Source organism: Oncorhynchus masou, chromosome 29 (genome assembly GCF_036934945.1).
Source record: "Oncorhynchus masou masou isolate Uvic2021 chromosome 29, UVic_Omas_1.1, whole genome shotgun sequence".
Lineage (NCBI taxonomy): Eukaryota > Metazoa > Chordata > Actinopteri > Salmoniformes > Salmonidae > Oncorhynchus > Oncorhynchus masou.
Window position 1 is genome coordinate 48,646,701 of NC_088240.1, and position 27,995 is coordinate 48,674,695.

General features: G+C 44.5%; 1 protein-coding gene across 11 annotated transcripts in view; it reads right to left on the minus strand.

The window, feature by feature from the left end:
- Nucleotides 1-27,995, minus strand: part of LOC135519935 (LIM domain only protein 7-like) — a 134,802-nt gene that overhangs the window by 66,746 nt on the left and 40,061 nt on the right. For 10 of the 11 annotated variants that reach the window (XM_064945172.1, XM_064945173.1, XM_064945181.1 and 7 more), the window contains one exon: nt 4,872-4,988. The gene's annotated coding sequence lies outside the window, so the exon portion shown is untranslated. Of the gene's footprint in view, nt 1-4,871; nt 4,989-7,060; nt 7,384-27,995 lie in introns of those variants that run through there. The other variant, XM_064945175.1, reaches the window with a different exon arrangement.

Genomic DNA, 27,995 nt, shown 5'->3' on the forward strand with positions numbered 1-27,995 from the left:
CAGGGAGGAGGTGGGGGCCCTGGGAGAGTGTTGACAGGAAAATAAACTCTCACTCAACGTCAACGAAACAAAGGAGCTGATCTTGGACTTCAGGAAACAGCAGAGGGAGCACGCCCTTATTAACATCGATGGGAACACAATGGAGAAGGTGGAAAGCTTCAAGTTCCCCTGCGTACACATCATGACGATCTGACGATCTGAAATGGTCCGCCCACTCAGACAGTGGGGTGAAGGAGAAACAGCACCTCTTCAACCTCAGGAGGCTGAAGAAATTTGGCTTGGCCCCTAAAACCCTTACAAACTTTTACAGATGCACAATTGAGAGCATCCTGTCGGTCTGTATCAACGCCTGGTATGGCAACTGCACCGCCCTCAACCGCAGGGCTCTCCAGATGGTGGTGAGGTCTGCCCAACGCATCACCGGGGGCAAACTACCTGCCCTCCAGGACACCAACACCACCCGATGTCACAGGAAGCCAAAAAGATGATCAAGGACATCAACCATCCAAGCCACTGCCTGTTCACCCCACTATCATCCAGAAGGCGAGGCCAGTACAGGTGCATCAAAGCTGGGACCGAGAGCAATGCACAGTGATATGGTTACCAGGTGTCGGGTCTTTCCTCCGACCCATTGGTGCGGCTGGCTTCCCGATTTAGCAAGCATTGCATCAAGACGCAGTGCAGCTTGGCAGTGTCGTTTTTCGGCGGATGCACGGCTCTCGACCTTCTCCTCATCTGAGTCTATATGGTAGTTGCAGTGATGGGACAAGATTGTAACAACCAATTGGAAATAAAGAAATTGGGGAGAAAAAGGGGTCAAAAATAAAGATAAGCTGAAACTGAGAGACTAAAAACAGCTTCTATCTCAAGGCCACCAGACTGTTAAATAGCCATCACTATCCGGCTTCCACCCGGTGACGCAGCCCTGCATCCTAGAAGCTTCTGCCCTATATACAGTGCTATCAGAAAGTATTCAGACCCCTTGCTTTCTTCCACATTTTCCACACAGCCTTATTCTAAAATGTATTTAAAAAAAATCCTCATCAATCTACACACAATACCCCATAAGGAGATAACAAAAACAGGATTTGAGAAATGTTTGCTAATTTATTAAAAAAAAAAAACTGAAATATCACATTTACATAACCATTCAGACCCTTACCTCAGTACTTTGCTAAAGAACTTTGGCAGTGACTACAGGCTCGAGTCTTCTTGGGTATAATGCTACAAGCTTGGCACACCTGTATTTTGGGGAGTTTCTCCCATTCTTCTCTGCAGATCATCTCAAGCTCTGTTTGGTTGGATTGTGAGCATTGCTGCACAGCTATTTTCAGGTCTCTCCAGAGATGTTTGATCAGGTTCTGGCTCTGGCTGGGCCATTCAAGGACATTCAGAGACTTGTCCCGAAGCCTGTGTTGTCTTGGCAGTGTGCTTAGGGTTGTTGTTCTGTTGGAAGGTGAACCTTCGTCCCATTCTGAGGTCCTGAGCACTCTGGAGCAGGTTTTCATCAAGGATCTCACTGTACTTTGCAACGTTGATCTTTGACTCGATCCTGATTAGTCTCCCAGTACCTGTCACTGAAAAACATCTCCACAGCATGATGCTGCCAACACCATGCTTCACAGTAGGGATGGTGCCAAGTTTTCTCCAGAAGTGACGCTTAGCATTCAGGCGAAAGAGTTCAATCTTGTCTGAGAGTCTTTAGGTGCCTTTTGGTATACTCCAAGCGGGCTGTCATGTGCCTGTTACTGAGGAGTGGCGTACGTCGGGCCACTCTACCATAAAGGCCTAATTGTTGGAGTGCTGCAGAGATGGTTGTCCTTCTGGAAGGTTCTCCTATCTCCACAGAGGAACTCTAGAGATCTTTCAGACTGGTCACCTCCCAGACCTGGGCTATTCCCCCCCGATTGCTCAGTTTGGCCGAGGCGGCCAGCTCTAGGAAGAGTCTTTCCAAAGTACATAGACTTGTAATCGCTGGCCATTTTAATAATGGAACACTAGTCATTTTAATAATGTTTACATACTGCTCTACTAATCGCATACTCATCTCATATACTGATATACATATACTGACTGATTGGCTATGAAAAGCATTTACTCCTGAGGTGCTGACCTGTTGCACCCTCTATAACCACTGTGATTATTATTATTTGACCCTGTTGGTCATCTGTGAACATTTGAACATCTTGGCCATGTTCTGTTATAATCTCCACCCAGCACAGCCAGAAGAGGACTGGCCACCCCTCACAGCCTGGATCCTCTCTAGGTTTCTTCCTAGGTTTGGGCCTTTCGAGGTAGGTTTTCCTAGCCACCGTGCTTCTACACCTGCACTTGCTGTTTGGGGTTTTAGGCTGGGTTTCTGTACAGCACTTTGTGACAGCTGATGTAAGGGATTAATAAATACATTTGATTTATTGATTGATTGATACTGTATTCCTTTCTATTGTATTTTAGTCAATGCCACTCCGACATTGCTCAATCTAATATTTATATATTCTTTAACTTCTAGATTGGTTTGTATTGTTTTGAATTGTTAGATACTAATGCACTGTTGGCGCGAGGAACAAGCATTTCGCTACACCCGCAATAACAGCTAAATATGCTAAATATATGTGTGTGACCAATAACATTTAATTTAATTTCAATTTTATTTGAAGACAGAGTGATGTGTCTCTTAGTCATTTAGCTCTTTAGGGTTATCCTCACTGAGTACATGACAACTCACACACACACACCTCCCCCACACACAAACTTTGAGTGTTTTCCACTCTGCCTCATACAAGCACAACCCAGTTAGACATGCGTTGTGTGACGGTGACAACCATGATAAATGTTGACAGTCTAAAGACTGGCTTAGCGTAAGCACTCAAACTGGACAGTTTTACAGTATATCCATCTACACATTCAAATACTTAATCATGGACACTCTTACTGACACTTGTGGCTGCTTCGCGTGATGTATTGTTTTCTCAACCTTTTTTCCCTTCGTACGGTTGTCTGTGCCTAACAATGTTTGTACCATGTTGTGTTGTTGTCATGTTGTGTTGCTACCATGTTGTGTTGTTGTCATGTTGTCTTGCTACCAAGTTGTGTTATCATGTTGTGTTGCTACCATGTTGTGTTGTTTTCATGTTGTGTTGCTACCATGTTGTGTTATCATGTTGTGTTGCTACCATGTTGTGTTGTTGTCATGATGTGTTGCTACCATTTTGTGTTAACATGTTGTGTTGCTGCCATGTTGTATTGTTGTCTTAGGTATCTCTTTATGTCGTGTTGTGTTGTCTCTCTTGTCGTGATGTGTGTTTTGTCCTACTTTCTTTTTTATTCCATGTCCACACAGGAGGCCTTTTGCCTCTTGGTAGGCCGTGATTGTAAATAAGAATTTGTTCTATGGACTTGCCTAGTTAAATAAATGTTAAAATAAAAAAAAAAATAAAAAAATGGCCTGGAGCCTCTCTAACCGGCCTGCTTCCCAACAAGCAACAACTTGTCAGCCGCTCTTTATGAAACAATAACTGCCTCTGTTCCCAACTGGCACCCATTTCCCTACATAATGTAATACTTTTGAACACATCCCCGTGGGCCATGGTCAAATGTAGTGCAATATATAGGAAATAGGGTGCCATAACGGACACAGACAATGTCCGATCAAAAATTGACTTTGAATCCAGGGCTAAACAATGCTATTCCCTACTGAGCTTGGCTTAACATCGCTTCACTGAGCTCGGACAGGAACAGATAAACGCATGGAACATGTTGTAACTAACCATCCCTTTAACAAATCATCACTTTTGCCTGTTTTAAATTGTATAAAATCCCATGGTATTGAGTGTAAACATAGGACTTGAATGTGCTTGGTAAATCTAACTACAAACAGACCAAACTGTAAAACTCAGCAATGTTACGACACACACAAACACACATGTGCAAAGAACGACACACACACACACACACACACACACACACACACACACACACACACACACACACACACACACACACACACACACACACACACACACACACACACACACACACACACACACACACACACACACACACACGCACACACACACCGAGACACACTTTTATGCATGTACCAAGTGACCTATGGGCTTCTGAAGTAAACAAGATTAAAATAGCTGCGTCAGGAGATTGGATCAGTTATGACTTAACTTTGCTGTGGTTTTAGTACAGACTGTCAAGTATTCTGAGCCTGAAGCCCCTCGGCCAATGGGCTGGCTTCCTCAACACATAGCTAAAATACCAGGAAGGATGTAGAGATGTGATGGGGTATGAGTGTAAAAGAGGATTTCATTCATACGATTTGATTCCTACTGTAGCTATGCTGATTACTCAAACCTTTACATGGTAGCACACAACACAAAAACTGTAGTTTGAATAATAATGTACAGGTACATCAGGGTTGAGGACCATTCCAATTCATTTCAGTTTTATGAAGTGAAATTCCAAATAAAGTGTTGAAAAATCCTAACTGAAACTAAGACATCTTTCCATTGTTGAATTGCAATTTCAATTCACTTCCCAAATTGACCAAATTAAAATGGAATGTCCATCAACTGATGGACCCCAAATTTAACGAGCCCACTGAAGTACAATGAGGCAGCTTTACTTTGAATACTGCTAATACCGTAGCCTGTCTTCGTTGTGCAAACTCCTGTGGTTAAACACATTGGCAAGACAGTACAAACAAATCTGGGACCATGCTACTAATACAGTACACATAGAAATATAATTACTAAAAGGGGCAAACATAAAAAAGAATAGGTTATATAGAGTATAACAGAATGAATAACAAATAACCTAGCCTAGCACAGCGTACAGTATGTACAGTAAGGTTATATATTTACCTTGGATATTGCTGCTATGCCCAGTAGTCGTTCGAAGGCCTTGAGGTTTAGATTAGGTCTATTATAGAAAGTTTCGCTTTGTGCCTTCCTACCCAGCCAGTATATGGAGATCAGCACCTGGGAGAAAGAGGACAGGAGTTATTACACAAATCATGATTATAATGTATGCATAATTACTTTACAGGAGCAATGCCAATGTCTCTAAATACAGCAACTGGGTGGGTGCATATGCTTTTTGACAAACATTTTTCTACTGTTCTTTTCTACTGAACATCTATTAAACAGAATAAACAAGCAGACCTGGGTTCAAATAGTACTTGTTTTCTTTCAAATACTTTGAGTGTTTGAGGAGTGCCAGATGGGCAGGGGTTGCACTTGTGGGACTATACAATTGGTTAAAAGCCAGGCACCCTCAATTAAGTTTGGCTAAAGTATTTGAATGAAAACAAATCATGTTTGAACCCAGGTAAACAGTGGAAAACAGTTGGACATAGTTATATATTGATAAGGACACACTTACAGTACATTCGAGCAGAACACTACGTAGCCTATATATAGTTAATAATATACTATAATTGTAAATGAGAACTTGTTCTCAACTTGCCTACCTGGTTAAATAAAGGTGAAATAAAAATAAATAAATCGGATGGCTCATGATTAGATTTCTGTATTGTTATTGTATAGTCATGCCCATACATAGTTGTCCTAAGGTTATACTGGCCTCTGTGGCTCCTGTGGCCACTAGTGTCCAGCTCTTTGCTTTCCTGCCTCATCCAGAACCGTCTGATACATCGCTATTTGTTTGTGTGCACTGACCTGACCTATACCTCTTGTAAACATGTAGGTCTTTGAATCATGTTCTAGAAAAGTAATGCAGCTCTCAATAATGTCATTCCATGAACACTACAGATATCACAGAACTCAAGTGCTATTTGCATGTAAAAAATGTGGAGGGATGAATTTACTCAATTTAGTATGTTTTTGTCGGTGTCCCACTCTTTGATGGTAGGTCTCCTTTATGTTCAGTTTTCTGCATATTACATAGTAATTACATGTTGTATTGGCAGCACAACTACAGTGCATATTACAAGCCTTCCCTGCAAAAACATTGCTCAAGAGTCTTTAGACTAAAGCGGATACCTCGTCAGTTGCACAACTGAATGCATTTAACCAAAATGTGTCTTCCACATTTAACCTAAGGTGTAGGGGGCTGCCTTATTCGACATCATCTACACCTGGGGAGCAGTTAATTACCTTGCTCAACAGCAGAACGGCAGATTTTTACACTTTGCAGGCTCAGGGATTTGAACCAGCAACCTTTTGGTTACCGCTCCAACACTCTTAACCACTAGACTACCTGCTACCCCCTAGCCTTAGCTTCTTGCTGCCTCAGAAAGTGATCTGGGTATGGTATTATGGAAATCACTTCTATTGAAGCGTTCTGATGGTTAAAAAATGACTACATACTGTATACAGTAGATTGGAATGTAGCAATAGGATGGATAAAGACATACTGTAAGCACAAAACCCTAAAATCACCCTACTGTTCCATTGGATTCTACAGTAGTGGGCAAAGCCAATCTCCGCCATCTCCTCAAACCTTCCCAAGTAAAATAAAAACATTTCCACTCACATGTTTCAATTCCCTGTTGGTCTCTTGATAGGTGTGCGTGTAAGAGAAGTGTATGTGGGAGTGTGTGCGTGGTTTATCACTCACAGCCTGCTAAAATGACAATAAAAGAATAGTGTGTTTAGGTCTATGTGCTTCCCCCACTGAAAGAGCTGGAAAGAGAGAGTACAATCCATGCGACTGCCAGCCCTTGAATCAACCCTGCCCCCCTTACACAACAACAGAACAAGACAAAGGCTGGGGCTGGGATGGAGTGGAGGCCACACACACAAGCACACAAATGGACACACTAAGCACACATACAATTTGTGTCAATGGCCATATGCACACAGACTCACACACATACATACAGTGCCTTCGGGAAGTTTTCTGACCTATAGACTTTTTCCAAATTTTGTTAAGGTTACAGCCTTATTCTAACATTGATTAAAATGCCCCCCCCCCCATCAATCTACACACAATACCCCATGACGACGAAGCAAAAACAGGTTTTTAGAAATGTTTGCTAATTTCTGAAAAATAAAACACAGAAATATTACATTTACATAAGTATTCAGACCTTTTACTTTGTCTTTTACTTTGTTGAAGCACCTTTGGCAGAGATTACAGACTTGAGTCTTCTTGGGTATGGCACTTCAAGCTTGGCACACCTGTATTTGGGGAGTTTCTCCCATTTTTCTCTGCAGATACTCTCAATCTTTGTCAGGTTGGATGGGGAGCGTCACTGCACAGCTATTTTCAGGTCTCTCCAGCGATGTTCGATTGGTTTCAAGTCCGGACTCTGGTTGGGCAATTCAAAGACATTCAGAGACTTGTCCCAAAGCCACTCCTAAGTTGTCTTGGCAGTGTGCATAGGGTTGTTGTCCTGTTGGAAGGTGAACCTTCGGCCCAGTCTGAGGTCCTGTGTGCTCTGAAGCAGGTTTTTATCAAGGATCTCTGTGGACTTTGTTCCGTTCGTCTTTCCCTCAATCCTGACTCATCTCCCAGTCCCTGCCGCTGAAAAACGTGACACTTGACATTTAGGCCAAAGAGTTTAGTCTTGATTTCAATCAGACCAGAAAATCTTATTCACATGGTCAGAGAGTCTTTTTGGCAAACTCCAAGCGGGCTGTCACGTGCCTGATACTGAGGAGTGGCTTACGTCGGGCCACTCTACCATAAAGGCCTGATTGGTGGAGTGTTGCATAGATGGTTGTTCTTCTCAAAGGTTCTCCCATCTCCACTCTAGAGCTCTGTCAGAGTGACCATCGGGTTCTTGGTCACCTCCCTGACCAAGGCCCTTCTCCCCCAATTGCTTTGTTTGGCAGGGTGGCCAACTCTAGGAAGAGTCTTGGTGGTTTCAAACTTCTTCCATTTAAGAATGATGGAGGTCACTGTGTTCTTGGGGACCTTCAATGCTGCAAAAAATGTGGTACCCTTCCCCAGATCTATGCTTTGACACAATCATATCTCGGAAGTCTACATACAATTCCTTTGACCTCATGGCTTAGTTTTAGCTCTGACATGCACTGTCAACTGTGGGACACATAAACCGGTGTGTGTCTTTCCAAATAATTGGCCAATCAATTGAATTTCAAGTTCCGATGAAGTTGTAGAAACATCTCAAGGATGATCAATGGAAACAGAATGCACCAGAGCTCAATTTCGAGTCTCATAGCAAAGGGTCAATATGTCAATATGGTATTTCTGTTTTTTATGTTTTAAAAATTTGCAAACATTTCTAGAAACCTGTTTTTGCTTTGTCATTATGGGGTATTGTGTGTAGATTGCTGAGGATTTTAATTTTATTTGATTCATTTTAGAATACAGCTTTAACGTAACAAATTGTGGAAAAGGTCAAGGGGTCTAAACATTTTTTGAAGGCACTGTATTTGGCAATAATACATGGCTACATTGGCTAAATGGGTTATATCAAATAGATTTTTTCTGATCTCTTCAATATGAAGTGTATTTTTTAAAATCGAACACAAGTTTGATTCCAGAACAATCTTCTATGTGAGCATGTTTTGGAGGTGGGGGGTCATGGCTTTATTGATAATTTATTGTTATCAAAGAAGATGCATGCATACATAGTTGGCAATAAAACTGGCTTAATGATGTACTTTGATTGTATCAATCTATTTTAGAAGTTTATGTTCTCATAAACCTTTTCTCAAGTCTGACTCGAGAACCTTCTGTGTGTGCATAAGTGGTTCAGCTTTTGGTCCATATTTGCTTGGTTATTTACGACAGTCACTAAATACCACACAGCCATAAAAATAATTGGACTTAAGGGTAAAAAGCAGAGGTAAGAAAACAATTTGAGGTCCTGACACAGGTCTATTGATTTATATGAATTTAAACCTCCCAAATACAGTAACACACATCATGCACATATACGTATGTTCACAGACTGTCAGAGATATACACCCCCAGAAGTTCAGTCATATTTTTGGTTCTTATGTATACTGACCCCCAAATGTCAGTAAATCACGCTAGTAGTAGAAGTATTGAGTCTCAATGGGTCGATTTGCAAGTGCAACCAAACTACACCGAAAAACAAAGCACATTCTAACCTTCCTGAACTTACACTCTGCCTCCAATTAGTCTCCATATGTCACCTGTGAAGAGGACAGTAGTACGTATGTCATGTGTGCTTCAACAGGGGACCAATAGTGCTGTAAAGTAGCACTAACGTGATAACCACAGTGACAGAGGGATATACTGTATACAACCATTCTCCGTCTCTCCGTGCTTCGCATTCCTCCCATCATACGACGGTAATACAATACTCACACCACACTGAGCGTGTGTGGTGTCCTGTGGCCCTTTTTTTATCCAGCATGCAATGGGGCTGGTGCGGCTTGGAGCACTTGCTGAGTATACTGGGTGTGAACATTCTGCTGCTGCGACGACGACCATCTGACTTTCTATCAAAATTCTACTACTGCTTTGGCTTAGCATGAAAAGCAACAGCAAAAAACCATATAGGTATTAGAAAGGTTCAATTCAGTTTTAAGATAAATTATTGGTGTTGTTTTCCCAATATTACTTTTTAGATGATCTTTCAACTTTATTTGGTATATGAAAGTACAATATAGTCTGATCTATACGACACAAGACCACTGGCAAATTTAGATTTTTGGGGTGACCTATCTCTTTAAATGCCACCAATATGGTTGATGAAAACAAGCTGGGTTGACACAACACCACAGTATGTGATATCACCACGGCTGGCTCTCAAGGACCTGCATCATTTCAAATGCAAGCGATCCTTACACCCCAACAAACCTGTGATCCAAAGTGAAAACTAAACCAGGCGTTCACCGATTCCACGTCTCCTGGATTTATGGGGCCAATAAACATCTCGCTTTCTTTCTGGTGTGGCCTGGAACAAAGTCTACATTATTCTTAATATTTATGGTACTGCGAGGACTAGAGGGGTGGGTGGAGGGTGGGGTGGGCGGGGGGGTTCAGGCCAAACTACCACAGGCCTGGTTACCTAATGCTAATTTATGAGGGGTGGTAATGGATGTAGGCCTTGTTAGGAGGACATGGGATAAAAACCTATTCTCTGTGCCCCTCGGGTCTGTACTGACGCCTCACCACCAGATCAGCTGAGAGAGAGCTATCAACAGCACCAGGCATTGTGACTAGTGTCGTCATTGAAACTGAGGCATTATGCCGCCTAGTTTCATCCTGTAGATATAGAACATTTATTCACTCTCATACTAAAACGTATACCTAACTAGTCATCATAGTTCAGTTACCTTCAAAACGATTATGTTGAACAAAATTCCTGTGGGATTGGGATTCAGCTGAGATATGGGACTTATATAAAAGAGGCTGGGAGAAGACCTGGGAAGGCAAGGATCCCGGAGTCGCCTCTTCGCCGTTGACGTTGAGACTGGTGTTTTGCAGGTACTATTTAATGACGCTGCCAGTTGAGGACTTGTGAGGCATTTGTTTCTCAAACTAGACACTCTATTGCACTTGTCCTCTTGCTCAGTTGTGCACCAAGGCCTCCCACTCCTCTTTCTATTCTGGTTAGAGACAATTTTCATTGTTCTGTGAAGGGAGTAGTAAACAGCGTTGTAAGAGATGTTCAGTTTCTTGGCAATTTCTCACATGGATAAGCCTTCATTTCTCAGAACAAGAATAGACTGACGAGTTTCAGAAGAACATTTACATTTACATTTAAGTCATTTGGCAGACGCTCTTAAGTTCTTTGTTTCTGGCCATTTTCAGCCTGTAATCGAACTCACAAATGCTGAAGCTCCAGACACTCAATTAGTCTAAAGAAGGCCAATTTTGGGTTTTCTAATGATCAAATAGCCTTTCAAAATGATAAACTTGGATTAGCTAACACAATGTGCCATTGGAACACAGGAGTGATGGTTGCTGATAATGGGCCTCTGTACGCCTATGTAGATGTTCCATAAAAAAATCAGCCATTTCCAGCTACAATAGTCATTTACAACATTACCAATGTCTACACTGTATTTATGATCAATTTGTTATTTTAATGGTCAAACAATGTGCTTTTCTTGAAAAAAAAGTGACATTTCTAAGTGACCCTTCACTTTTTTCTTTTTTTGTTTGTTTCCAAGATGGAATAGCAGTCAGACGTCTTTTGTCCTCGTCTTGTCGTGTCCCGTATATATATATATATATATATATTTACAACTTCCTTCACATACCTTTTTATATATATTTTTTATTTTCCATAAACTCATCTTCAAAACAGTCTCCTGCAACCTGCCTCACCAATTTATATTAAAAAATAAAATATTATTTACCTCAAATCTGTAATACTCCATGGAAGATAACCAGAAGCTAGCCAGAAGCTAGCCTGAAGCTAACCAGAAGCTAATCAGAAGCTAGCCAGAAGCTAGTTAGCTTCTTTACTGGCTAATCGTTAGTATTCAGCTAACCACGGTTTGTGGTCATCAGCTATCCTTTAGCTCGAAAATCTATCGCCATTTGTACGGCGCAGCTCGGACCGGAACATACCGGACCTATTTTTCTCTCCATGTCCCCAGATTTCAACCTCAAGCTCTGGACATTTATACCTGGATCTCGCAGCTAGCTAGCTGCTATCCGTGTGACTATCGGCATACGTCGATCCCGGAGCAAGCATCAATTATTCCGGAGCTAGCCAGCTGAAGAGTTCCATCAGTCACTCCTGGGCTACAATCACCTACCGGATCCGTTTACTGCCAACGCAGAGCCCCAACGGGCCTTCACAACTGGACTACCGATGTTATCTGCCCGAGGGAGTTATCCAGCTGGCTCCTCCTTCGCGATGTTACCTGAACGCCCATCTGTGGTCCACTAATCGTTAGCTGTCTTATCGGCTGCTATCTGAATAGATCTATCGGACAATTATTATTTCTTTTTTCTTGGGCCTCTATAACTATATCTATTTTTTTGCGAATTGGATTGATCCCCTCTACCACACGGAACCCCACTAATCCTACCGACGGAAACGCATGAGGTGGCTAAAAACAGACCTCCATCCTATGCTAGCTTGCTACCGATGGCCCGAATAGCTGTCTGAATCACTGTGACCACCACCAACCTTACTACTCACTGGACCCTTTTGATCACTTGAATAAGCATGCCTCTGCTTAATGTCAATATTCCTTGTCCATTGCGATTCTGGTTAGTGTTTATTGGCTCATTTCACTGGAGAGCCTCTAGTCCTGCTCACTATACCTTATCCAACCTATTAGTTCCACCACCCACACATGCAATGACATCTCCTGGTTTCAATGATGTTTCTAGAGACAATATCTCTCTCATCATCACTCAATACCTAGGTTTACCTCCACTGTATTCACATCCTACCATACCTTTGTCTGTACATTATACCTTGAAGCTATTTTATCGCCCCCAGAAACCACCTTTTACTATCTGTTCCAGATGTTCTATACGACCAATTCTCATTGCTTTTAGCCGTACCCTTATCCTACTCCTCCTCTTTTCCTCTGGTGATGTAGAGGTGAATCCAGGCCCTGCAGTGCCTAGCTCCACTCCTATTTCCCAGGCGCTCTCTTTTGATGACTTCTGTAACCGTAATAGCATTGGTTTCATGCATGTTAACATAAGAAGCCTCCTCCCTAAGTTTGTTCTATTCACTGCTTTAGCACACTCTGCCAACCCGGATGTTCTAGCTGTGTCTGAGTCCTGATTTAGGAAGACCACCAAAAATTCTGACATTTGCATCCCTAACTACAACATTTTCAGACAAGATAGAAATGCCAAAGGGGGCGGTGTTGCAATCTACTGCAAAATAGCCTGCAGAGTTCTGTCATACTATCCAGGTCTGTACCCAAACAATTTGAACTTCTACTTTAAAAAAAACACCTCTCTAAAAACAAGTCTCTCACCATTGCCGCCTCCTATAGACCACCCTCTGCCCCCAGCTGTGCTCTGGACACCATATGTGAACTGATTGTCCCCCAATCTATCTTCAGAGCTCGTGCTGCTAAGCGACCTAAACTGGAACATGCTTAACACCCCAGCCATCCTACAATCTAAGCTTGATGCCCTCAATCTCACACAAATTATCAATGAACCTACCAGGTACCTCCCCAAAGCCGTAAACACAGGCACCCTCATAGATATCATCTTAACCAACTTGCCCTCTAAATACACCTCTGCTGTCTTCAACCAAGATCTCAGCGATCACTGCCTCATTGCCAGCGGTTAAACGACCTCCACTCATCACTGTCAAATGCTCCCTAAAACACTTCAGCGAGCAGGCCTTTCTAATCTTCTAGCCTTTCTAATTTTTCATGCAGAAATTTGCATCCTGCAACACTAACTCAAAAAAGTTCTGGGACACTGTAAAGTCCATGGAGAATAAGAACACCTCCTCCCAGCTGATCACTGCACTGAAGCTAGGAAACACTGTCACCACTGATAAATCCACTATAATTGAGAATTTCAAAAAGCATTTTTCTGCGGCTGGCCATGCTTTCCACCTGGCTACCCCTACCCCGGTCAACAGCACTGCACCCCCCACAGCAACTCGCCCAAGCCTTCCCCATTTCTCCTTCTCCCAAATCCAGTCAGCTGATGTTCTGAAAGATCTGCAAAATCTGGAACCCTACAAATCAGCCGGGATAGACAATCTGGACCCTTTCGAAATTGTTGCCACCCCTATTACTAGCCTGTTCAACCTCTCTTTCGTGTCGTCTGAGATTCCCAAAGATTGGAAAAAAGCTGTGGTCATCCCCATCTTAAAAGGGGAGGACACTCTTGACCCAAACTGCTACAGAACAAAATCTATCCCACCCTGCCTTTCTAAGGTCTTCGAAAGCCAAGTCAACAAACAGATTACCGATCATTTTGAATCTCACCATACCCTCTCTGCTATGCAATCTGGTTTCAGAGCTGGTCATGGGTACACCTCAGCCACACTCAAGGTCCTAAATGATATCTTAACCGCCATCGTTAAGAAACATTACTGTGCAGCCGTATTCATTGATCTCGCCAAGGCTTTCGACTCTGTCAATCACCACATCCTCATCGGCAGACTCGACAGCCTTGGTTTCTCACAAGATTGCCTCGCCTGGTTCACCAACTACTTATCTGATAGAGTTCAGTGTGTCAAATCGGAGGGTCTCCTGTCCGGACCTCTGGCAGTCTCTATGGGGGTGCCACAGGGTTCGATTCTTGGACCGACTCTCTTCTCTGTATACATCAATGATGTCGCTCTTGCTGCTGGTGAGTAACTGATCCACCTCTATGCAGACGACACCATTCTGTTCTGGCCCTTCTTTGGACACTGTGTTAACAACCAGGCAAGCTTCAATGCCATACAACTCTCCTTCCGTGATCTCCAATGGCTCTTAAATACAAGTAAAACTAAATGCATGCTCGTCAACCGATCGCTGCCTGCACCTGCCCGCCTGTCCAACATCACTACTCTGGACGGCTCTGACTTAGAATACATTAGAATACATGGACAACTACAAATACCTAGGTGTCTGGTTAGACTGTAAACTCTCCTTCCAGACCCACATCAAACATCTCCAATCCAAAAATAAATCTAGAATTGGCTTCCTATTTCGCAACAAAGCATCCTTCACTCATGCTGCCAAACATACCCTTGTAAAACTGACCATCCTACCAATCCTCGACTTCGGCGATGTCATTTACAAAATAGCCTCCAATACCCTACTCAACAAATTGGATGCAGTCTATGACAGAGCCATCTGTTTTGTCATCAAAGCCCCATATACTACCCACCATTTCAACCTGTACGCTCTCGTTGGCTGGCCCTCGCTTCATACTCATCGCCAAACTCACTGCCTCCATGTCATCTACAAGACCCTGCTAGGTGAAGTCCCCCCTTATCTCAGCTCGCCTGTTCACCATAGCGCTCTGGCAGGTATATCTCTCTGGTCACCCCCAAAACCAATTCTTTCTTTGGCCGCCTCTCCTTACAGTTCTCTGTTGCCAATGACTGGAACAAATTACAAAAATCTCTGAAACTGGAAACACTTATCTCCCTCACTAGCTTTAAGCACCAGCTGTCAGAGCAGCTCACAGAATACTGCACCTGTACATAGCCCACCTATAATTTAGCCCAAACAACTACCTCTTTCCCTACTGTATTTATTTTATTTTATTTATTTATTTATTTATTTTGCTCCTTTGCACCCCATTATTTTTATTTCTACTTTGCACATTCTTCCACTGCAAATCTACCATTCCAGTGTTTTACTTGCTAAATTGTATTTACTTTGCCACCATGGCTTTTTTTGCCTTTACCTCCCTTATCTCACCTCATTTGCTCACATCGTATATAGACTTGTTTCTACTGTATTATTGACTGTATGTTTGTTTTACTCCATGTGTAACTCTGTGTCGTTGTATGTGTCGAACTGCTTTGCTTTATCTTGGCCAGGTCGCAATTGTAAATGAGAACTTGTTCTCAACTTGCCTACCTGGTTAAATAAAGGTGAAATAAAAAATAAATACAAATTTTAAACGGTAGTGTATACAAATTATATATATACATTGTCAATTATTTTTACTGCTCTAGGGTTATAATTATTCCTCGGATATTGACCATATTGACTTCTTTTTCACTCTTTATGTGGTGTGCACTGTCGAGAACACCGGAAGAATTATCACTGAATTATTGTAATGTGTACGAAGCTGTCATCAAGGGTGGCTACTTTGGAGAATCTCAAATATAAAATATATTTTGATTTCATGTGTTATTTCATGTGTTATTTTCACTATTATTCTACAATATAGAAAACAGTATAAGTACAAGTAAAGAAAAACCCTGGAATGAGGAGGTGTGTCCAAACTTTTGTACTGTATGTTTATTTTCATTTAATTTTTTTACCCCTTTGTCTCCCCAATTTTCCTCCGATACACAACCCAACCAAGCTGAATTGCTTCTTAACACAGCGCACATCCAACTCGGAAGCCAGCCGCACCAATGTGTCGGAGGAAACACCGTGCACATGGCAACCTTGGTTTGCACACTGTGCCTGGCGCAATGTGCCTGGCCCGCCACAGGGGTTGCTGGTGCACGATGGGACAGGGATGTCCCTACCGGTCAGGTCCTCTCTAACCCGGACGACGCTAGGCCAATTGTGTGTCGCCCCACGGACCTCCCGGTCGCGGTCGGTTACGACCCAGAGTCTCTGGTGGCGCAGCTGGCGCTCCAGTACAGCGCCCTTAACCACTGCGCCACCCGGGAGGCCCTCTGGTACTGTATGTTTGATGTATTTATACAGAGATCATCTAAAAAAGAGACCCTCGTCTCAGTATGGCTTCCCTGTCAAAATAAAGGTTTAATAATAGCAGGATACCATCAGGTTATAAATTAACACGGTTGGCTCTACATAACACCTACAGTATCTATACATACTTTACATTGTTTGTTTGCGAATCACACATAATATCACTATAATCAGAGTGTTCATTTTCGGAAGTTGCTTTCGTTTGAGCGCATGTAATTTGTAAACATTTCAACTGTATTACATAGATAATTACACCCATCTTTCTTCTCTTTCTTGTGATATAAGTGTCGAGACGATGCCTTAAATCCCAGATTAATCTTTAGCGTTCTTACAGATGCAACAGTATTCCATTGAGCTCAATTCAGCCATTACTGGGGTATGTTTGATAGGTCAAAACAAACATTTCCTTGTTCGTAACGTTAACGGGAAAAAACTACAGACACAAGCAAGAATATGAAAGAGTCGCAAGTGTAAATAAAAGCAATCAATCCAGAGAAATGTAAAGGAGAAGTGGATTTTGCACACCTGAAACACAGGAAATAGATGGCCAGAAAAGAAAGATGCTCAGGTGGACAGGGCATAAGCTGAGAATAGTGACACAAGAGTTATGAGGGTTGAAATCACCACAGCCGCAGTGCCACAAGAGTACATTGCCACCTGACTCATTACCGAAATGTTCAGAATGTCTCAGATTCTATGTATATAAAGGTTTAGAATGTTTCAAATTTATTGAACACACTCCAGGCAGTATTCATAGAGAGAGGATCATTAATTTAAGGCAGTTTAAGCATTTAGATATAAATTATAAATATGTGTATATCCATATCAACCTACAATATTGTTCTATCCATTTCAAAGCAGGAGAATAAAACAAAGTACACTACACGACCAAAAGTATCTGGACACCTGCTTGTCGAACATCTCATTTCAAAATCATGGGCATTCATGTGGAGTTTGCCCCCCCCCTTTGCTGCTACAACAGCCTCCACTCTTCTGGGAAGGCTTTCCCCTAGATGTAGGAACATTGCTGAGTGGACTTGCTTCCATTCAGCCACAAGAGCATTCGTGAGGTCTGGCACTGATGTTGGGCGATTAGGCCTGGCTCACAGTCGGCGTTCCAATTAATCCGAAAGATGTTCGATGGGGTTGAGGTCAGGGCTCTGTGCAGGCCAGTTAAATTCTTCCACACCGATCTCGACAAACCATTTCTGTATGGACCTCGCTTTGTGCACTGGGGCATTGTCATGCTTAAACAGGAAAGGGCCTTCCCCAAACTGTTGCTACAAAGTTGAGGCACAGAATCATCTAGAAAGTCATTGTATACTGTAGCATTAAGATTTCCCTTCACTTCAACTAAGGGGCCTAGCCCGAACCGTGAAAAACAGCCCCAGACCATTATTCCTCATCCACCAAACTTTACAGTTGACACTATGCATTGAAGCAGGTAGCGTTCTCCTGGCATCTGCCAAACCGAGATCCGTCCATCAGACTGCCAGATTGTGAAGCATGATTCATCACAGAGAATGCATTTCCATTGCTCCAGAGTCCAATGGACACGAGCGTTACACCACTCCAGGCAACGCTTGGCATTGCACATGGTGATGTAAGGCTTGTGTGCGTCTGCTCGGCCATGGAAACCCATATCATGAAGCTGCTGATGAACAGTTCTTGTGCTGACGTTGCTTCCAGAGACAGTTTGGAACTCAGTAGTGAGTGTTGAAACCGAGAACAGCCCATTTTTATGCTCTACGCGCTTCAGCACTTGGCAGTCCCGTTCTTTGAGCTTGTGTGGCCTACCATTTCGCAGCTGAGCTGTTGTTGCTCCTAGACGTTTTCACTTCACAATAACAGCACTTACAGTTGAACGGGGCAGCTCTAGCAGGGAAGAAATTTGACAAACTGACTTGTTGAAAAGGTGGCATCCTATGACGGTGCCAAATTGAAAGTCACTGAGCTCTCCATTAATGCCATTCTACTGCCAATATTTGTCTATGGCGATTGCAAGGCTGTGTGCTCAGTTTTATACAACTGTCAGCAACGGGTGTGGCTGAAATAGCCGAATCCACTAATTTGAAGGTGTGTCCACATACTTTTGTATACAGTTTATAGTGCACATGCTTTAGCCCTTTATACTCGTACTCGTTTACAGGGTGAAAATGGCAGATTTGGATACTGAGTGCCTAAATTGGAATGCAGTGGCGCACAGTAACATGCTGTACATAACGTCAGATCACAGGGTCTCTGCTTCACAGCTTTGTATGGGTTTTGAATCCAATCGAGAATCTGTGGAAAGAACTGAAAACTGCTGTTCACAAATGCTCTCCATCCAACCTCACTGAGCTCGAGCTGTTTTGCAAGGAGGAATGGGGAAAAAATTCAGTCTCTGGATGTGCAAAACTGATGGAGACATACCCCAAGCGACTTACAGCTGTAATCGCAGCAAAAGGTGGCGCAACAAAGTATTAACTTAAGGGGGCTGAATAATTTTGCACAGCCAATTTTTCAGTTTTTGATTTGTTAAAAAAGTTTGAAATATGCAATAAATGTCGTTCCACTTCATGATTGTGTCCCACTTGTTGTTGATTCTTCAAAAAAATACAGTTTTATATCTTTATGTTTGAAGCCTGAAATGTGGCAAAAGGTTGCAAAGTTCAAGGGGGCCAAATACTTTCGCAAGGCACTGTATATTACTGTTTTGTATGTGACTGTTTTGAGAGGCTCAATTAGATAATGGATAACTACAGTGCCACTTTGTTAGCTATTCACTATGTTTCTTTAGGAGACTAGTTTATTGTTTATCCATTTTAATTGCAGGTGGATTTCTGAAGACTTAGATACACATTCAGGCTAATCACAAACATACACATACATGCACGCTGTGTAACGGCGTTCTTCTTTTGTTGACAGAGAGTCGGACCGAAATGCAGCGTGTAGATTACTCATGTTTAATAGTGAAACAAACAAAACGAACTATACATGAATAACAAATAAATACAAAACAACAAACGGAACGTGAAACCTAATACAGCCTGACTGGTGAAACTAACACAGAGACAGGAACAATCACCCACGAAATACAAAGCGAAAACCAGGCTACCTAAATACGGTTCCCAATCAGAGACAACGAGAATCACCTGACTCTGATTGAGAACCGCCTCAGGCAGCCAAACCTATTTAACACACACACCCCTAATCAACTACAATCCCAAATACTACAAACCCCGATACGAAAATACAATACATAATAAACCCATGTCACACCCTGGTCTGACTAACTAATAAACTAAAACACAAAATACTAAGACCAAGGCGTGACACGCTGTAACGGTTTTCTTTAGGTGAAGGAGAGTCGGACCAAAATGCGGCGTGGCTATTTAGATTCATGTTTTAATGAAACAAGGAACACAAATCAATAAAAAAAACAACAAACGTAACACGAAAACCAAAACAGCCTATACTGGTGCAAACTAACACAGGGACAGGGACAATCACCCACGACACACTCAAAGAATATGGCTGCCTAAATATGGTTCCCAATCAGAGACAACTATAAACACCTGCCTCTGATTGAGAACCACTTCAGACAGCCATAGACTATGCCAGAAAACCCCACTAAGCCACAATCCCAATACCTACGAAAAAACCCCAAGACAAAACACACCACATACCAAAACCCATGTCCCACCCTGGCCTGACCAAATAAATAAAGAAAACACAAAATACTAAGACCAGGGCGTGACACACGCTAATAACAAAATACCAACACACTAATCACACACGCGCATGCTAATCACACACACACACTCAACAAGAAAAGGATCTTGCACCTGCTATTGCTCCATGCCAAACTAACTACCTGTACACAATGGAACACCACTCAATGACCCATTGGTCCACCCCACCCATGCCAAGCCCTGCTGGGCGAGACAAGGCCATCACACACAATGGATGGGTAGGTCTGCGACTCCTGATGAGTGATGCCTCAACACTAAAAACGACACACACTGAACACACATACCTAAACACCACACCACGTTGTACCGATAGTACACCGTCCAAAAATAAAAATACCAAAGCACAGTCACCTGGGAAAATTAAGCTCATCAGTTCTTCTGCGTGATTGATTGATTCAGCCAGGGCATGGAATGTTCTTACTCTGCGTTCAGCATCAATAAATACCTCACATATATACGTACACATAACACCTTGTCACTAAGCATAAATCAGGTGTCATGAAAAATGAAAGGTGGGTTATAAAAAATGAAAAAAGCTCTCGAGGAAAAAATGTCTAGGATCAGTCTCAGCTGAGCTCAGATATCAAATATTGTTTTATTGGAGGCATCACACACACACACACAAATATTGAGAGAGGGATTGTGTCACGCTTATGAGACACTATAGCCACTGTTGTCAAGTGAAAGAACAAGTGGGTGGGCAAACAGTTGGGCTGGCATTTCTCTCTCCAGCCAGGGAGCACAAATATAGCCTTTGAGCTGTGTTGCCCCGTCGCCATTTACAGCCAGGGCCGTAACCATGGAGGGGAGAGGACTTTATTGGCCGTTCACCATTATCGCTCCTCGTTCCGTTTCACAATCTCTTCACAGTTCAAACATGGCTGCGCAGAGGATGGATAGTTTGAGCAGTACAGTAAGTGATGAAAGCAATTCAATACAGTGCAACTGTTGTGTCACAGACATATCCGAAATTCAAACAGAGAGCTCTTTTTTTCTGCTTTACTGAGGAAAAGTGACAGTTACAGACTTGTCTGTGAAGGTAAAACAAACAAATGTTGTTTCTTTACGCCTACCAAGGGTAAGCTGAAATTTCATAAAAACTAAGTTTTAAATCCTTGAATATGAGATGCTGCATTTCAATGGGTTTTAATACGGTCATGAACATTTCTAATGAATAGATAAATGTTGATCACATATTTGTGTAGCATTCCTATTCAGGTTGATTTTATGTTTAGGTAAAGTAAACTTTCATATCCAGCCGTCAATCTGACAAAAAGGAACTCCACCCTGTAAATCAGACAGTTTGCTCGATCAACAGTTGCAGTGTTGCATAATCAAATGCTATCGTGCCACATTGCCACTCCTCTAGCTAATTGTCTGGTGATGGTCAGTTAAATTCCTCAGGAGTTGAAGATTATTGTACTCTACCTCATTCAGAAGCCCGTGTAAAGTTCTGTTTTTGGGCTGTGAAGTAATCTCCCCATGTCAATAACTCGTGTCAATAATTTACTAAATCGAAAGGCCACCAGCAGAGTGACTTTGGACCAGAAATAGACACAGAAAGGAAGCAGAAAGGTCTCAAAGTAAGACAAAGGCAGAGCTAAATACTGCATATTTAAGCTGCAAGGTAGAATTTGCCCGTAACCACAGATCTAGGATCAGATTACTCTACCCTCTACAACCCCAGCCATTAGAGAGGAAGTAAAAATTATCTGACTAATGATTCTACCAACACTGTAAAATGAGCTGTGTAAGCATGCACATTTCTAACATCCTACTCGTCACGGATTTCGTTGTGAGAAGGAGGAGCGGACCAAAATGCAGCGTAGTTGTGATTCATTTTATTTAATAAGGAAACTATACACGATTAAACTAACAAAATATCAAACGTACGAAAACCGAAAACAGCCCTATCTGGTGCAAAACACAGAGACAGGAACAATCACCCACAAACACAGTGAAACCCAGACTGCCTAAATATGGTTCCCAATCAGAGACAATGACTAACACCTGCCTCTGAGAACCACATCAGGCCAGCATAGAAATAGACAAACAAGACATCCAACATAGAATGCCCACTCAGATCACACCCTGACCAACCAAAAAATAGAAACATACAAATAAACTATGGTCAGGGTGTGACAGTACCGCCCCCCCCCCCAAGGTGCGGACTCTGGCCGCAAAACCGGAACCTATCTGTCCGCGGTGGCGGCTCCGGTGCTGGACGTGGCCCCCACTTCACCGTAGTCCTCCCCCACCTTGTCCACTTCTGTGACCTCCTAGCCGCGGCAACCCTACTAAATAACACGGGACAGAGGGGCAGCTCGGGACAGAGGGGCAGCTCGGGACAGAGGGGCAGCTCGGGACAGAGGGGCAGCTCGGGACAGAGGGGCTCCTCAGACTCCGGCAGCAGCGCCGGACAGGCGTGAGACAGCAGCGCCAGACAGGCGAGCAGCAGCGCCAGACAGGCGTGAGACTCCGGCAGCAGCGCCAGACAGGCGGAGGCCCCGGCAGCAGCGCCGGACAGGCGGGAGACTCCGGCAGCAGCGCCGGACAGGCGGGAGACTCCGGCAGCAGCGCCGGACAGGCGGGAGACTCCGGCAGCAGCGCCGGACAGGCGGGAGACTCCGGCAGCAGCGGAGAGGAGGAAGGCTGTGGCAGATCCTGGCTGACCGGCGGATCTGGAAGAGTCTGGCTGACTGGCGGATCTGAAAGAGTCTGGCTGACTGGCGGATCTGAAAGAGTCTGGCTGACTGGCGGATCTGGAAGAGTCTGGCTGACTGGCGGATCTGGAAGAGTCTGGCTGACTGGTGGATCTGGAAGAGTCTGGCGGATCTGGAAGAGTCTGGCGGATCTGGAAGAGTCTGGCGGATCTGGAAGAGTCTGGCTGAATGGCGGATCTGGAAGAGTCTGGCTGACTGGCGGATCTGGAAGAGTCTGGCTGACTGGCGGATCTGGAAGAGTCTGGCTGACTGGCGGATCTGGAAGAGTCTGGCTGACTGGCGGATCTGGAAGAGTCTGGCTGACTGGCGGATCTGGAAGAGTCTGGCTGACTGGCGGATCTGGAAGAGTCTGGCTGACTGGCGGATCTGGAAGAGTCTGGCTGACTGGCAGATCTGGAAGAGTCTGGTTGACTGGCGGATCTGGAAGAGTCTGGCTGACTGGCGGATCTGGAAGAGTCTGGCTGACTGGCAGATCTGGAAGAGTCTGGTTGACTGGCAGATCTGGAAGAGTCTGGCTGACTGGCAGATCTGGAAGAGTCTGGCTGACTGGCAGATCTGGAAGAGTCTGGCTGACTGGCGGATCCTGGCAGACTGACGGCTCTGGCTGCTCCATGCTGACTGGCAGCTCCTTGCAGACTGGCAGCTCCTTGCAAACTGGCACCTCCTTGCAGACTGGCAGCTCCGGCTGCTCCATGCAGACTGGCAGCTCTGGCTGCTCCATGCAGACTGATAGCTCTGGCTGCTCCAAACGGGCAGGAGACTCTGGTAATGCTGTAGATGCGGTAGGCTCTGGCAGCGCTGAACAGGCGGGAGACTCTGGCAGCGCAGGAGAGGAGGAACGCTCCGGCAGCACCGGAGAGGCGAGGCGCACTGTAGGCCTGATGCGTGGTGCTGGCACTGGTGGTACTGTGCCGAGGACACGCACAGGAAGCCTGGTGCGGGGAGCTGCCACCGGAGGGCTGGGGTGTGGAGGTGGTACTGGGTAGACCGGACCGTGCAGGCGCACTGGAGCTCTTGAACAACGAGCCTGCGCAACCTTACCTGTTTGAATACTCCCGGTCGCTCTGCCAGTGCGGCAAGGTGGAATAGCCCGCACTGGGCTATGCAGGCGAAACGGGGACACCGCGCGTAAGGCTGGTGCCATGTAAGCCGGCCCAAGGAGACGCACTGGGGACCAGATGCGTAGAGCCGGCTTCATGGCATTTGGCTCGACGCTCAATCTAGCCCGGCCGATACGTGGAGCTGGAATAGAACGCACCGGGCTATGCACCCGCACTGGAGACACCGTGCACACCACAGCATAACACGGTGCCTGCCCAGTCTCTCTAGCCCCCGGTAACCACAGGAAGTTGGCGCAGCCTCCCCCCCAATACATTTTTGGGGCTGACTCTCAGGCTTCCATCCGCGTCGCCGCGCTGCCTCCTCATACCAGCGCCTCTCAGCTCTCGCCGCCTCTAGGTTCTTCTTTGGGGCGGCGATATTCTCCAGGCTGATCCCAGGGTCCTTCTCCGAATAATTCCTCCTCCCATGTCCATTCCTCCTTTTTTTCGCTGCTCCTGCTGCTGCCTTTGCTGTTTCCCGTTACCACGCCGCTTGGTCCTGTTGGGGTTTGTGATTCTGTCACGGATTTCGTTGTGAGAAGGAGGAGCGGACCAAAATGCAGCTTAGTTGTGATTCATTTTATTTGATAAGGAAACTATACACGATCAAAATAACAAACGTACGAAAACCAAAAACAGCCCTATCTGGTGCAAAACACAGAGACAGGAACAATCACCCACAAACACACAGTGAAACCCAGGCTACCTAAATATGGTTCCCAATCAGAGACAATGACTAACACCTGCCTCTGATTGAGAACCATATCAGGCCAGACATAGAAATAGACAAACAAGACATCCAACATAGAATGCCCACTCAGATCACACCCTGACCAACCAAAACATAGAAACATACAAATAAACTATGGTCAGGGTGTGACACTACTGTACAGTAGGTTCATGACTGTAAATTACTAGAACAATGCTGTTGGTACAGTCGTATCCATCCTATAAGCCCCTTTAGTCTGTAGATTTGGGAAGTAATATGACGTATTCTGAAGGTGTAGGTTCACATACTATGACCTAATCAGCTGATTTCCAGGGTCAGCTGGTAAAGCCTGACTCAATACATTCCAGAGCTTTTTTTCACAACAAATCAGAGACTGTAGTGCATTTTTCTGCATTCAACGTTACATTACATTGTTGTGAGAGACAGTTTTTCCTAACCAAGTGACCTGAACTCTCTAAATAAAAACTCTAGAACTGAACAATGCTACATCATTGCTAGGGATGTTTTACCTGACCACGTGAACATCATTGGTAAGGCTAGTAGGTTTTTCCTGTCCATGTGACCTAACCACTAATAACTCTTGAACTCTGTAGATAAGAACTCTTGAAAAATCTGGAACATGGCTAAGGGCACACTGCAAATAATTAAAATATTTTTTAAACCTATTTTTCCTCCCCGATTTCATGATTACCATCTTGTCTCATTTCTGCAACTCCCCAACAGGTTCAGGAAAGGAGAAGGTTGAGTCCTCCAAAACCTGACTAGCCAAGCCACGCTTCTTAACACCCACTCACGTATCCCAGAAGCCAGCTGCATCAATGTGTCGGAGGAAACACTGTTCAACTGACAACCGATATCAGCCTACAGGTGCTCAGGCCGGGGCCGGGGGTCCCATTGAATCCCAGGCCGTAATGACACCGCAACGCTGCGATGCAGTGCCAATTGGAAGGCCCAAGAATTACAATCTTATCTAGATTTTTAATCTTGCATTGAAATAAGTTAAAATACCAAGATACATTATATTACTGCACTGGCAGACAATTGTGTCAAGCCAATACTACAACAATGAGCTAGGGTTCGAAGGTCTTACCATATAGTTCCTTTTATGGTTGTCATGACAGCAGAGCCTACTTTGGAGTCAACTGTGATCTGAGACAATAAACTACTTAGGTCTGTTCTTCCGGTTCCGGGTTGGAGCGAGCGGTCGCATCTACACTTCGGTCCGCAGGTAGTATAACTTTTCATTACATTTTCATTACATTTCATTATAGTACAACGGTTTGATTGGTCTAATCTTAGCAATTTCTTCTTAGCTAGCTACATAGCCGTCTTTGTATCAAAGATAATTGCGTAATTATCGTATTTCGTCGCCTAACGTAGTCTACACTGCTATCTGCCCAGCAGCTAGCTAACGTCCACCGTCTACCAGCACTGTAGAAACTATTACACTCAACTGAACGACTCGATTAGTGTAGTGTTAGCTAGCTACATAGTTGTCTTTGCTGTCTTCGTATCCAAGATAATTGTGTAGTTTAGAGTGTGTAGACTTAGAGTGATTATCTTAATTTACCGAGGTTAGCTAGCCAGCTATTTGTCGTCCTTAACGTATGAGATACTGCTAGCTAGCTAGCCAACAGCTAGCCAACGTCTACCGAATAGAACTTCAACAACCCGGTCAACATTCCGCTTCGCTCCACAGGTAGTATCACATTTTCATTTCACTTCATTACAGTACAACGGTTTGATTTGTTTGATCGTAGCTAGCTAGCTACATAGCCGTCTTTGTATCTAAGACAATTGTGTAGTCTAGAGCGATTTTCTAGGTTAGCTAGCCAGCTATTGTCGTTCTTTTAACGTAACGTAACGTAATCAACACTGCTAGCTAGCCAGCTAGCCCCGAATAGCAGCACTGTAGAAACTATTACACTCGACGGAACGACTTGATTAGTGTAGTGTCAACAACGCAGCCACTGCCAGCTAGCCTACAAAGTCAACAACGCAGCCACTGCCAGCTAGCCTACTCCAGCAGTACTGTATCATTTCAATCATTTTAGTCAATAAGATTCTTTCTACGTAAGCTTAACTTTCTGAACATTCGAGACGTGTAGTCCACTTGTCATTCCAATCTCCTTTGCATTAGCGTAGCCTCTTCTGTAGCCTGTCAACTATGTGTCTATCTATCCCTGTTCTCTCCTCTCTGCACAGACCATACAAACGCTCCACACCGCGTGGCCGCGCCACCCTAATCTGGTGGTCCCAGCGCGCACGACCCACGTGGAGTTCCAGGTCTCCGGTAGCCTCTGGAACTGCCGATCTGCGGCCAACAAGGCAGAGTTCATCTCAGCCTATGCCTCCCTCCAGTCCCTCGACTTCTTGGCACCGACGGAAACATGGATCACCACAGATAACACTGCTACTCCTACTGCTCTCTCTTCGTCCGCCCACGTGTTCTCGCACAACCCGAGAGCTTCTGGTCAGCGGGGTGGTGGCACCGGGATCCTCATCTCTCCCAAGTGGTCATTCTCTCTTTCTCCCCTTACCCATCTGTCTATCGCCTCCTTTGAATTCCATGCTGTCACAGTTACCAGCCCTTTCAAGCTTAACATCCTTATCATTTATCGCCCTCCAGGTTCCCTCGGAGAGTTCATCAATGAGCTTGATGCCTTGATAAGCTCCTTTCCTGAGGACGGCTCACCTCTCACAGTCCTGGGCGACTTTAACCTCCTCACGTCTACCTTTGACTCATTCCTCTCTGCCTCCTTCTTTCCACTCCTCTCCTCTTTTGACCTCACCCTCTCACCTTCCCCCTACTCACAAGGCAGGCAATACGCTCGACCTCATCTTTACTAGATGCTGTTCTTCCACTAACCTCATTGCAACTCCTCTCCAAGTCTCCGACCACTACCTTGTATCCTTTTCCCTCTCGCTCTCATCCAACACTTCCCACACTGCCCCTACTCGGATGGTATCGCGCCGTCCCAACCTTCGCTCTCTCTCCCCCGCTACTCTCTCCTCTTCCATCCTATCATCTCTTCCCTCTGCTCAAACCTTCTCCAACCTATCTCCTGATTCTGCCTCCTCAACCTCCTCTCTTCCCTTTCTGCATCCTTTGACTCTCTATGTCCCCTATCCTCCAGGCCGGCTCGGTCCTCCCCTCCCGCTCCGTGGCTCGGCGACTCATTGCGAGCTCACAGAACAGGGCTCCGGGCAGCCGAGCGGAAATGGAGGAAAACTCCCTCCCTGCGGACCTGGCATCCTTTCACTCCCTCCTCTCTACATTTTCCTCCTCTGTCTCTGCTGCTAAAGCCACTTTCTACCACTCTAAATTCCAAGCATCTGCCTCTAACCCTAGGAAGCTCTTTGCCACCTTCTCCTCCCTCCTGAATCCTCCTCCCCTCCCCCCTCCTCCCTCTCTGCAGATGACTTCGTCAACCATTTTGAAAAGAAGGTCACGA